At 36.1% G+C, this 13680-nt stretch overlaps 1 long non-coding RNA gene across 1 annotated transcript; it reads right to left on the bottom strand.

Moving 5' to 3' along the window:
• Nucleotides 1–1358: 1358 nt before the first annotated feature.
• LOC135219119 (uncharacterized) lies at nucleotides 1359–7804 on the bottom strand. The gene is made up of 2 exons (XR_010315380.1): nucleotides 7096–7804; nucleotides 1359–1736 (listed from the first exon to the last, which is right to left on the bottom strand). It is a non-coding gene; the product is annotated as an uncharacterized LOC135219119 (long non-coding RNA).
• Nucleotides 7805–13680: the final 5876 nt, after the last annotated feature.

Genomic DNA, 13680 nt, shown 5'->3' with positions numbered 1-13680 from the left:
GAATTGGTCACGTCTTCGCTTATCTTGACTTCCTGTAACTGTCGTTCGAAAGTGAATGAACAGACTGAAATTGTGAAAGGGCTGATGCCTTCTTCGTGTAAATTTCGTAATAGATATTTTCACTTGACGTAGAAAGCAGTGATTCTGGTGTTTTTTTTTTTTTTTTTTTTATCTCTCCTTTCTGCTTTTTAATCATTTATTTTCTTCTGCATTATTTTCCTACATTTTTATATTGATTTGCATTATATTTTTCCCCGAATTTTCATCTTGATTTGTGTCATATTCCTCTTACACTTTCATCTTGATTTGTGTCATATTCCTCCTGCACTTTCATCTTGATTTGTGTCATATACTTCCTACACTATCATCTTGATTTGTGTCATATTCCTCCTACACTTTCATCTTGATTTGTGTCATATTCCTCCTACACTTTCATGTTGATTTATTTCATATACTTCCTACACTTTCATCTTGATTTGTGTCATGTCTTTCGTAAATTTTTATCTTGATTCTTTCTTTATTCCTCCTACATTTTGATCTTAATTTGTATAACATTCATTCTTCCTATATATTAATCTTGACTTTGTGTCTTATTCTTACTACTCTTCGATTTTGATTTGCCTCATTCTTCCTACATTTTCATTTTCGTCTTTGGCATGTCCTTCCTACATTTTCATCTTTTTCCTACATTTTATCTTGATCGTGTCACGTTGTTCCAACATCTCATTTTGATCTGAGTTATTTTCATCTTAATTCGTGTCATAGTCTTCTCACTTTTTATTTTGATGCGTAATCATTGTCTACTCACTTTTTATTGTGATTCGTGTCATAGCCTTCTTACTTATTACCTTGATTTGTTTCATACTCTCTCCTCATTTTAATCTTACTTGGAATCACATTCTTGAAAATTACCTCTCCTGTATTGAAACATCCTCGATCTTGCAAATTTATGCAAAAATGTAAACATTCATCAAAGACCAGGACCTGTTATAGTCGTCGTTGTAAAAATATGCTACGTAGAGTCTTCGACAAGGCTTTGCGGACTTTGAGTGACGTACATTTACACCTGGAAGAGAATAGAGCCAAGTTAGAGCGGCGTTAACTTTCGCACATTTCAATGAGAAATCTTCGTTCATCTCCTCGGATTGTCGATATACACCGTTCTCTCTGACCTAAAGCTCGTCAACAATTTTTTTGGAGTCGTACTTGAGTGTCTCCTTGAATTTCTGTCGTGCCTTCCCCTTGTAATACAAAAAAATGATTATATCTATACTTGCTAAGGAGAAGCATAGGTAAGGCCCCCACTCTTACGCTCGTCCTGTAGTTATTGTATGGATCGGGTAGATACAGTCACCAAGTGCCACATGAATACTTTATTGAGTAACATTCAGCCTGTAAACAAGTTTCCAAATTAAAACAAACCTCCAAATTGTAAACAGACACTTAAAATGTAATCCTAATAAAATATGCAAAACAACACAGCAATATTCGTAAAATCAAATATAAAATGTAAGCAGTCCATTGTACCCAACACAGCAATAACACTAACTCCATTACAAATACAAACATACAGTATATCCCACTATAACATTGCCAAATTCATCATAAATATAAGTACATATGATTAATCAATACAGTAACTTACACCTTGGCGCTCCATATCAAACTCCCACACATGCTTAACCGGTGCAATGCTGGCCATACACCTCTGCCAGTACACTCTGGACGTATTACCTCTACAAATAAACAAAAACAGAAATCAGCCTACATTTGCACACCCGGCTAGGAGGCCAACCGACACCTGTCAACACACACACATATACAATTATAAATAATTATGATTACATCATACACTCCCCCCACCATAACTCAACATTCACCACGCTCTTCAACAGGAAGTAAAACTATCAGTCTATGAGAGGACCGTTTAATTAACATATCGGTTTGACCTTTGTACTGTGGACCTGGTTTATGCACTTTATACCTCAAGGTTACATCTCGTACATGACCATCACTTCCAGGTACAGCTACGGCAACTTCGGCCATTTTCCATGCACCCTTTACAATATTGTTTTCCTGTATAAGTACAATATCACCTGGTCTCAAATTCCTACGCTGAGTATGCCATTTTTGCCTAACTAAAAGTGAAGAAAAATAATCTCGATGCCACCTCTTCCAAAAAAGAATTTACAATCTTCTGCATAAACTGAAAACTTTGCCTTGGATTATTACTTTCATCCCATAATCCACTTGGGACTCTGATACCTGTATGACCTAAGAGCAAGTCATTAGGGCAAAGATAAATGCCCAAACTGGGATCAAACCCTGGTTTGAGACCAATTGGACGGCTATTCATTAAATTAGCAATCTCAAACATACAAGTCTGAAGCTCACTCCATGAAAGAATATTAGTACCAACAGACATCATAATACATCTCTTTACAGACTTTATCAGAGATTCGCTGCACCCATTCTCCCATGGAGCATCTGCAGACTTGTTGAATGTCCAACTCATTCCGAAAACACTACCAAACTCTAAAATTTGTGTCATATTCCAGTTCCTGGCCATAGTTCGCAATTCTTGTTAGCTGCTACTAACTGTGTGCCTCCATCTGAATGCATACACTTTGGAAATCCTCTTATGGAGACAAACCTACGTAATGTCATTAAAAAATTCTCTGTATCATAACCCTCTGCTAAATCTAAGTACACAGCTCTACTCACCATACAATTAAAGATTATCCCATAACCCTTTTTAAACTAGTGCGCCTCTTGACCGTGTCTTTCACAATAAATAGGTCCAAACAAATCAATAGCTGTATTAAAAAAGGGTGGGGCGGGTTGAAGTCTCTCAGATGGACACTGACCCATGCATTGCTCTTCAGTCTTCTTAGCCAATTTACGACAAATGACACACCGAGCCTTCACTGACTTTATAAGTTTCCTGCTCCAGGCACCCAAAACTTGGATTGCAATTTGGCTAAGGTTACCTCTACACCAGCATGATCTATCTCATGGATGTGTTTAACATACAATCTTGTGAATGAATGCCTAACAGGTAACAATACAAATGTACTCCTGTTCCAATTATCCTTCAGCCATACTGAAATCCTTTGACCAACACATATTAAACCTTCCCCATTCATCACAGCTCCAAGTCTCTCATATCTCTTTTCCCAGTCACCAGCTATAGTCTTCTGGACCCACCCCACCCATATATCCTCTGCTACTTTCAGATCATCTGAGTGAGGAACTAAAAAGACACCTTTAAATGACCTCAACCTAACTGCCTTCAAAACTCTAGCTGTCACTTCTTTAAAAGCTTACTGTAACTACCATATCTATTTACATCAATTATAACAGTATTATCCCTATATAGATTATTTACAATTTTGACTGGAGCAATATCTGGTAGTTCGAGATCATTTGACTGACTGATGGGCCATTCACTAACAGGTAAACACATAAATGGGGTCCATTCTGCCATAAAGAATCAGAATCTAAAAGCATAGGGTGTGTAGGCCTTGTAGTTAAGTCTGCTGGATTATTTCCTGAGGATGTCCAAAACCATTCAACAGATTTTGATTTAGTTTGAATTTCTGCTACTCTAGTAGCGACAAAAATATTAAAAACTGCTTGACTTATTACAAATTTGTGCTCTGACAATAGATTAATCAATAATATGTATGACTGACTCAAGTTCAATGTCTATTTCCTTCTCAATCACAGTCCTCAACCGGCAGGCCAACACAGCCCCACACAACTCTAACCGTGGGATGGTGAGCTGTCGAGTAGGAGCAATCCTATTCTTTGCCATCAAGAGTTTACTTACAAAGGGTCCTTCCCTCACTTTCCACCTCAAGTACGCACAGGCTCCATAAGCTAACTTACTTGCATCTGCAAAAATGACTAAATCAGGCTTAACCAACGGCGTCTTTAGGCTTCACACATCTATGGAACGTCAAAGTTTCTAACTCATACATTTCTTTAAATAACTTTCTCCATCTTTCATACATATACTGTGGCATTGCTTCATCCCAATCTAATCTTCGCTCCTTTTCACTGATGGTGGTTAGTAAATCGCGCATAAGCAACTTTGCTTTCAAGGTGAATGGCACAATGAACCCAAGGGGATCATATACCGAAGCAGTTTGACTGAGTACCATCCTTCGATTTAACGTATTTGGGAGTTTCTCATCGATTTCTGATTTCTTTATGGGTGGCTCCATTCGAATATTTTTTACTTTCTTAGAGAAATTTATCTTTATCACATAGAAAAAACAGGTCCTCCTTAGGATTCCAGTTCAACCCCAGTACCTTTTCCTTATCAGTTTTCAAGATGTTAAGAAAATTATCTTCTGGACTCTCACCTGACATAACCCAGTGCTTGATCTGAAATCCTCCCCGAGATAATATTGCATTAGCTTCTACAATACTTCTCTTAGCCCTTTCAACCGTCGATACACTTGACAGTATATCATCAACATACGAGTTGCGATTGATCAACTCTGCAGTTAGGGGAAAGGATTCATCCATCTCGGTGGTTTTACGTAAGGCCATCATTGCTATTATGCCACTAGGTCTATCACCAAAGGTCACAGTAGTAAGCACATAGTGATCTGGCTCTCTGTCAGTTTCTAAGTCCCGCCACAAAAACCTATGAGTATGTTGATCAAGTTCTGAAATTCGTACAGAGTTGTACATTTCTTAATATCTGCTACGAAGGCCACAGCATGTTGCCTAAAACGTATCAGTATAGCAATCATGTTGTTTAGCACATCAGGGCCCTTTGCAAAGTAATCATTGAGTACGTGACCAAGGTAAGAGGAAGAAGAGTTGAACACAATTCTCAAAGGGGTAGAAACTGAGTCTGGCTTGTGGACTTCATGGTGGGGCAAGTAGTGAACGGGACCATTATAATTACTTATCTCATCTATGTTCAATTTTCTAGCAACTTCCCTATGAACCATATCTAAAATCTGATCATTATATTTTTTAGAGTAATCGCTCCCGAGCTTTACTAACCTTCGTTCAGTAGATTTTAGTCTTCCATATGCAAGGGAAACATTATTAGGGAGTTTGTTAGGATCCTTAATCCATGGATAGCTTGCAATCCAATACCCATTTATTGAATCATAATTAAGTCCTTCTTCTATCTGTTTTAATTCCATTTCCTCCTTCAAGCTATGTTCCCCACTCAATGAACACTTCCCACATTTACAACCACTACATTTAGGTATACATGAAGTTCCAAAATTTTCAACTGAAAAAAAATCTTCTAACTGTTTTGAGAGGTTCTCACTGTATCGTGGTATGATGTCATTGACCTCAGTAGCTACAGTCATGTGGCTAATCCTTACCGTTAAGACACTATTAGTACCCATATTCTTATTCATAACTGGATATGAACCTCTTACACACATTCCAAAATTGTTTTGCATTAGCTGTAAGGTATCAATGGTTCTAACCACTTGAGGTATCATGCTACTGTGATCCACGCCAATTAACAAATCTACCTTGCCTGTTGGCCAACAAATTTTCCACTCCTCTACACCAAATAATTTAGCTATCAATGTGGTGTCAAATTCTGCAATGTCAGATGTAATTTCATTGATACCACAAGCTTCAATAGTCCATTCAGTACCAGTCAAATCAGTAATTGGCACATTATAAACTTTACTGTCAAACAGCTCAGTGCTATTTCCAACTTTAGTTACAGTGAGACTTATATCTTTACCTCTCAAACCCAACTTGTTTGCCATCCGATGCGTAATCATGGTTAAATTTGAACCTGGATCCCACAATGTTGCCACCTTTTGCCCTTTACTCTGCATATGTCCAATCATCAACAATACTCCCTCCCTCGACAATAAGTTATTTGATCCCTGTACTCGACTGGTGAAATAATTTTGTACAAACAAAGAATGGAGAATAGGGTGGTGACGTCTGCCGCATACTTCATTATTTTGATCTTTAATATGACATAACTCTCTGTTCAAACAGTCACTACTGACATGTCCCTTTCGTAAGCAGATGAAGCATACTCTATTGTTTTTTAACAGCTCATATTTAGATTTATTATCCAAGTGCTGAAACCCTGAACAATCCAAAATGCTATGGGAAGCTGTACCATGAAACCAACAGTTCTTATTAATGTTAGGTGACATGTTAGGTCTACTCCTAGCTTGATTTGATAAGTTTGAAGCAATTTGGTTCATGTTTACAATACATTCATTTAATTGTTGTTGTTGCGACTCTTGGTTTTCTCTTAAACTGCTTAATTGCTTCATTCAAATTATCTGTATAACAGTGATCCTCATGAGTCGCACTGTGCACTGCTGCCCTATCAGTGGTTGTACTTGACCTCACTCCTTCCTGCACATACTCTATTACCTTCCTTTCTTTTTCTAAAAATTCTAATAATTTTCCAAATTCCTTCTCACTTTGGGACTCACTAGCTTTTAAAACCCATTCCCTTTTCAATGTTGGGGGTAAGAGCTTTTCTACTAAGCTAATTACAGTAGTGTTATTCATTTCTGATTTAAGATCTAGCTTACACATATCAAGCCATCCCCTCTCCACAGTATTCACCAATTCCACAAGTTTTTGTTGTTACCTTCTGGCACAGGCTTAAGGGCTCTTATCTCACACAAAACAGAGTCCACCACCTTTGTTACATTTCCAAATTTTTCATCAAGTCTGGCCATCATCTTATGGAAATCATCATCAACCCCAAGTACCACTTTCAAGGCCTCGCCTAACAAACACTGCTTAAGGACATATGGATCCTCCCCATAGTTCTTAATCATTAATCTGTCAAAGTCCTTTCTAAAGGATGGGTACAGTCTTATTTGTCCGTCAAATCTAGGAGGTTCAAGCTTCTTAACTATAAACTTTGTTGTCTGTTTTTTGCTTACCCTTTTCACTGTCTATTTTCGCAAGTATTTGAGAATGTGCCTTACATTTCAACCTATACACTTCAATTATATAATCCTCAGCCGATTCTAATAGGCTAACATAATTCTCATGAGACTCATCAATGCACGAAATAAAATCATCATTAGCCTTTTCTAACCTCTTATAGGCGTCACAGACCTCATCAAATGCAGGCTTCAAAATCTCTGTCGAGTCGTCTTGCTTCACACTCTCGTCGAACAGTTTCAGGGTTCGGTTGAATTTCCTCCTCTCCGATGTACGCACTGTCTTGGCTCGATCCATCTTGACTAGCAGGGATGTGTAGAATGTCCAATCAAAGTTCCCTCAACCATGGGTAGCAGGTGCTGAATTGTATGGATCGGGTAGATACAGTCACCAAGTGCCACATGAATACTTTATTGAGTAACATTCAGCCTGTAAACAAGTTTCCAAATTAAAACAAACCTCCAAATTGTAAACAGACACTTAAAATGTAATCCTAATAAAATATGCAAAACAACACAGCAATATTCGTAAAATCAAATATAAAATGTAAGCAGTCCATTGTACCCAACACAGCAATAACACTAACTCCATTACAAATACAAACATACAGTATATCCCACTATAACATTGCCAAATTCATCATAAATATAAGTACATATGATTAATCAATACAGTAACTTACACCTTGGCGCTCCATATCAAACTCCCACACATGCTTAACCGGTGCAATGCTGGCCATACACCTCTGCCAGTACACTCTGGACGTATTACCTCTACAAATAAACAAAAACAGAAATCAGCCTACATTTGCACACCCGGCTAGGAGGCCAACCGACACCTGTCAACACACACACATATACAATTATAAATAATTATGATTACATCATACAGTTATTGTATTGGGTAATGCAGATATTAGGAAAAATAACAGCAATTTTTTAATTGATAGACTTCGTATTATGAAATTACGTAGCAACTTTTGACTTTACAAATTCACAAGTCCCTGTGCATATCCGTCTGTTAGTCCAGTAAGAAACGTATAAAATTGCGCTTTTTATCCTGACCAACGAAGAATAAGTGGTTTAAGTTACACGTAATTCATTATCTCGTAGACATGGACAACGTCAGTTTCGTATTGAAGTGTTTTTCCATCTAAGTGGTGCAGAGGATTGTCATTAAAGAAAAGTCATTTAGGTCAGGTGTTGGAAACGTACTGATCTTTATCGCTGAAGTTAATTTTATATAATTAAGGTAGTTTTATCAAGTTATGAATACTGACGCCGAGAATACTCACATTTTACACTTGTCAGTCGACCATAGAACTAGAAAATTATCCAAACTACAATAAAAAACAAATCCCCCCCAAAATCTTCCGTTTCCAGGATATTTGCAAAATCCTTAACAGCACTGTTTCGAAACCACTTCCGCTTACAGAACTCACTAATGGAATGGTCGGGTGAAATGACATAAAAGAATCAAGAGAAACTAATCATTTCGGAACGAAAATTCTAAAAGAATTTTACGTCGTCATCCCGGATATTACAATGCACATTAATAAAACATTAAACAATTCCTTTCGTTTTCCTGCCAAAAGTGTCTTTGTAGCATTTTTTTTTTATAACCAATTCATTAGTCATATTTCCCCTCACTATAGTTGGTATCTTTTCTATAACTATGGTAGCGTTATCCTCCTCAAGTTTATATTAAAGGTACTTAAGGCTCTATACCTTGAGTTATACATAACCTTATGATGGGAGAAATTTTTTTTATCTTAGTTCTTTCATAAAATTTTTTTTTATCTTAATTGTTTTATTTTTTCATAAACAATTCATTATTCCTATTTCCCGTAACTATAGTTGCTATTTTTACGGGCCTATACCTTGAGTTATACATAACCTTATGATAGGAGACATTTTTTTTATCTTAATTTTTTTTTTCCATAAACAATTCATTAGTCATATTTCCCGTAACTATAGTTGCTTTCTTCTATAACTTGAGTCATACATAACCTTATGATAGAACATCTGTATTTTTTAACTGATGAAATTTAATTTTGTGTTTCGGTTAATAACAGTAAATCATTTTCAATCATTTACTTAAAAAAAAAAAACTCATGACTGCTTCACGTAGACTATTTATATAGTCATCTCAGGCTTTAGTTACCGTCGAGAAATAATCCTCAATATTCATCAAATAAAGACTACTTAGAATTAGAGTTATTATATTTTTTGGGAGAAACCTACAAATATAAAACGAAATAATTGTCACAAATACTTAATAAGAAACTACCAGAGTCACAATGAAGAAACAGATTAAGTGAGAAACCCTTATCAATAAACCGTAACCAACCATGATCTCAGTGGAGTGAAGGAGCCATGAAAGGTGGCAATGAAATATTATTACCTTCACCAGCGACGTTACAGACTTGGATCGAGACACGAAAGAGGACCGAATACAATTTGTTTCTCTGACTTCTTTTATGGATTTTCCATAAAGTGCTGTTAGTGTACCTCACGTCGAGCACTATAGACATTCCTTAATGGCCTTTGTAGTGTCCTTTTAACCCCTAGTTGCAATCTCTTTCAATCCTTTTACTGTACCTCCTTTCACACTTTTTCTGACATCTTCTTGCCCATCCCTTCCTAACAATTGTTTCACAGTGCGCAACTACTTTGAGGTTTTCCTCCTGTTACACCTTTCAAACCATCTCACTTTCCCTTCCACCGCTTGGCCTATGGCCTGAATCCTATATTCTATCCTTCTATTCTTCAAAAACTTTTGCAAGGGTGTGGTATAGACCAACGAAGATTCGACAGAATTTAATCCTATTTTTGGAGAGGACGGAAACCATTCTATCCTTTACCTCAGGAGAGGTTACTGTGTAACAATGATCGATTAACGTTTTACTAAAGGTCAGTTAAGAAGACTCGAACATATCACTCATCAGCACCCCATTAAAGTAATATGGTTCCCCACCGGAATATAGAAACATGAATCGACGTAAAATAATGATCATTTGTATAACATTGGACGTCAGCTTTCAAATCTGACGTCACAATATCTACGACGATGAGGAATACTAGTTCCATTTATTGCTTTCGGAGGAGAAGATTAATGCCAGGCTCCGCCTCAAAATCAACCCAAAAGACCAGTTGCATGAATTCAGCATGAGCAACGGCCATTCCCTCAAGTCTGTCAGTAAATGAAAGAAATTAGGGTGAAAAATAAAAAAAATAGAATAAAGATTAGGAATAAACGAAGGCGACAGAAGCATCAGACCGAGAGATAGACAAATGACAACCATCTCCCCACCCCACCCCCGCCCCACCCCACACACGTTCTTAGAACCGTAACTAATGACACCCTGTTACACCTTCAGTACGGGGAAGCCCTCCCCTCCTCCCTCGGCCATCTTCCCCTAAGCTTCTCGCTGGAGCATGGAGGAGGCTTCAGTGCAATGAACTTCATGAGCGGAGTATGGCTGAAGTTCACTGAACTTGACTGTGTACTGGGAGATCATCTGAGAATCATCAGTGACACCAGAAACCAGACGTCTTCAAATGTTATATACTATTACTTTCTCGGTAGACCATCACATAAACAGAAATCTGCTTTGACGAAGATATGGCTCTTTCGAAATAGTCGTACGTCGTGGCACTGAAAGGCTTTGTTCTGATTAATTCATATTCCAAATGCGTGAAGTTAATTGAAAGATAGAACAGGGCTCCGTTTCTCTCAAATTTCATTTACATAACGAAAGGAAAAAAAATGGTTGGAGTTCCTTGCGAGAGTATGTTTGTCAGTTTTATTTATCTATCTATTTTTTCACCAAATCTGAAACTTATATAATAAAACAAATTTGATTCGTTCTTATTTTTGTTCCATTAGGACGAGGAATGATATATTTTTTTAAGAAATTGTCGTAGAAGGTTTTAAAATCAATGCCATCCTCCTAATTATAAATTATCATCGTTATCATGAGGTTTAATGATAAATAAAACTATTCGTTTTTGAGAAAAAAAAACAAAAAAAAGTTATTGACAATTAATTGTTTTTACATCATTTTTCAGGTTTGTGCAGAGGAACAAAAAAATATTTCTATAGTTTATTTTGAGAAGCTTCAAGTCCAAATGCATCTTATACCTGAGGTCCTGAAAGTAACATTTATTTTTGTTTATTTTATTTCACTTAAAATTTATATATTTATTTATTCATGTATTTATTTTTTGTTGGGGGATATTGGGTTCCAACTTTACTTTGAGTAGGGTAGTATACATACTTGATAATCGTCTAATAGGTTCGAGACCTCGTAGCAGACGACTTACATTTTAATCGTGAACCATAGCCGTTTCATTCTTTGTGGTTATTTGACATAAAATTGCCGTACGGGACACTGTGTTATCTATTCACATACTGGAGCAGAATAACACGAAGAGTGATGCATCCATTCCATGCAATTGAGCTGCTTTAGATGTGACGATAATATTAGAACGAGGAATATTGTAAATTCACAATTTATGTTGTTTCGTAGGAATCCAGACATTTACAATAATAATAATAATAAAATAATAATAATAATAATAATAATAATAATAATAATAATAATAATAATAATAATAATAATAATAATATAATCACGCAGCCTCATGTTATTATATGTTAATATCCTAATAATCTAACTAGCATCTCTTTTGCACCAGCAGTCCTAATATTTATTTATTCTTCTTCTATGTCTTTCCAAGAAGTCCAATGGATCTAACAATTTTAATTCAACACCTCTAAAAAATAGATAAATAAATATGATAAATAGATAAATAAAAAATTGCGGAATATTCACGCCCGCTTCGAATACTTTTCGAACGTCTCGAATTGTACTTGTTCTATTTTCGTTGAACGTCATCTAGAGTGAGAGTCCAAGGCCTTTGTTTACCCATTGTATTCGTGTCAAAGCTCTGGTGAATATATAATTAACTTGGCCATACTTGATTGCAAACTTACTCAAGCTTATCTCTGTGTTTTGCCTGTTCACATAATCCCATATATACGTTCCTTCTTTTTTGATTACTCTCTTTTGCCTCGAATCTTAATCTTTGAATCTTCAAAACAGCCCACGACATGTGGCTTCCTCTTCCCACATAGATAGATTCCAGAAGTAAATGTCTGAAGAGGTCTTGTGGACTACTCTTTATGTTACCAATTAGATGAATTAAAAAAATCAACTTCTAAAAAGAAAGCCCATACTGCTTTATCATACAGCCCATTTGCCTTTAGTTTTTTTTTTTTAAATATGCGTAAGCCTCTATTGACCTTTCATTTTATTTTGGGTCGTTTGACTTTTCTGTTATTTTCTGTAAATAAACAGTGAATAGAAAGAAAGCTATTGAAAAAGAAACCCACAAAATCACTGTGTATTTACATTCAATTTTACTCCAACACTGGATTTCTTTTTCAATCTTTAGAAGAAAACGGAAAGAAGTTTTTGTTTGGTTTAAGAAAGCTATCATTCAGTGACGCGAATAGCTCTGTAATTATGAACAGTAAAAGGAAAAATACATAAAACACCACACACACGCACACACACACATACACAAAAACACACACACACATATATATATATATATGTATATATATAATATATATTATATAGTATATATATATTATATATATTGTTGAATACAGTTTATTTTTCACTTTCGTATCTCCGAATTCGAAATAAAATTGTTAAATAACAACCGCAAAATTAAAGTGTAAGATAACCTAATCTGAAATCATTTCTGCTAGTTTCCAGAGCCCAATTTTGCTATTTGTTTTGATACTTGGTTACGGTCCATGGTTCGCGGACGGTACAAACCGTGGAAATCTGAAAGTGTGAAGGATTAAAAGTGTTATCAGAGAGAGAGAGAGAGAGAGAGAGAGAGAGAGAGAGAGAAGAGAGAGAGAATCTCAAACAGAAAGTTGAGGGTCTAATAGTACAAATGAACTTGTTAACACCTTAGTTGCTTGTAATGAATAAAAGGCTTTATTTGTTCGTTTATCAATCTTTATTCATTGTTAGTGATTTGCCATTCCCGTTTTCTGTTTTCACTCTTTACTATTTACAAATGGTCCCTTAGCTTTTAAGAATCATGCTATGTAATCAATGGTAAAAATCCATGCACCATACGGTTATTTAATAATAATAATAATAATAATAATAATAATAATAATAATAATAATAATAATAATAATAATTCGCATTCTCAACTTGGCGTATAAACTTCGTTTCAGCAGGTAGTGTATAAAGCAGCAGTCCAAAGTTTATTTATTTCTATTATTCCGGCGCTAAGGTAAACCAGCGGTAGTAGAAGTAGTAGTAGTAGCTAAATTAAGCCAGCTTTGTGCTGGCATGGGCTCTTGCTTCACAGTAGACCGTAACTGTTGTTGGATGAAGGATTCTTCTCTACAACATGCCTTTTGGCTCGTGCACGGAATATCTATTCCCGAAAACGGATTCACAAAAGAAAAATGAAGGGGGCGGACCATTTTTGATTGGTCGTTTATATTCCGGAAGCACTAGGTACCCTAACCTCCAAAAGCTCATAGATGGCCCTCAAGGTTAAATTGTATCATCATAAACATTTTGAAGAGCAAAGACCAAGAATCATCAGAACTGTAGAGACTTAAAATGATTGCAAGATCTTTTGGCCGCTTAATTGACGTGTATTCTTGAATAAACACACGGAAGAAATACTTGCTGGAAAGTTGTTAGCTATCAACCTC

The sequence above is a fragment of the Macrobrachium nipponense genome, chromosome 1 (genome assembly GCF_015104395.2).
Source record: "Macrobrachium nipponense isolate FS-2020 chromosome 1, ASM1510439v2, whole genome shotgun sequence".
Classification (NCBI taxonomy): Eukaryota; Metazoa; Arthropoda; class Malacostraca; order Decapoda; family Palaemonidae; genus Macrobrachium; species Macrobrachium nipponense.
The sequence above is the reverse complement of the archived record's forward strand: the minus strand, read 5'-3'. Positions and strand labels throughout refer to the sequence as shown.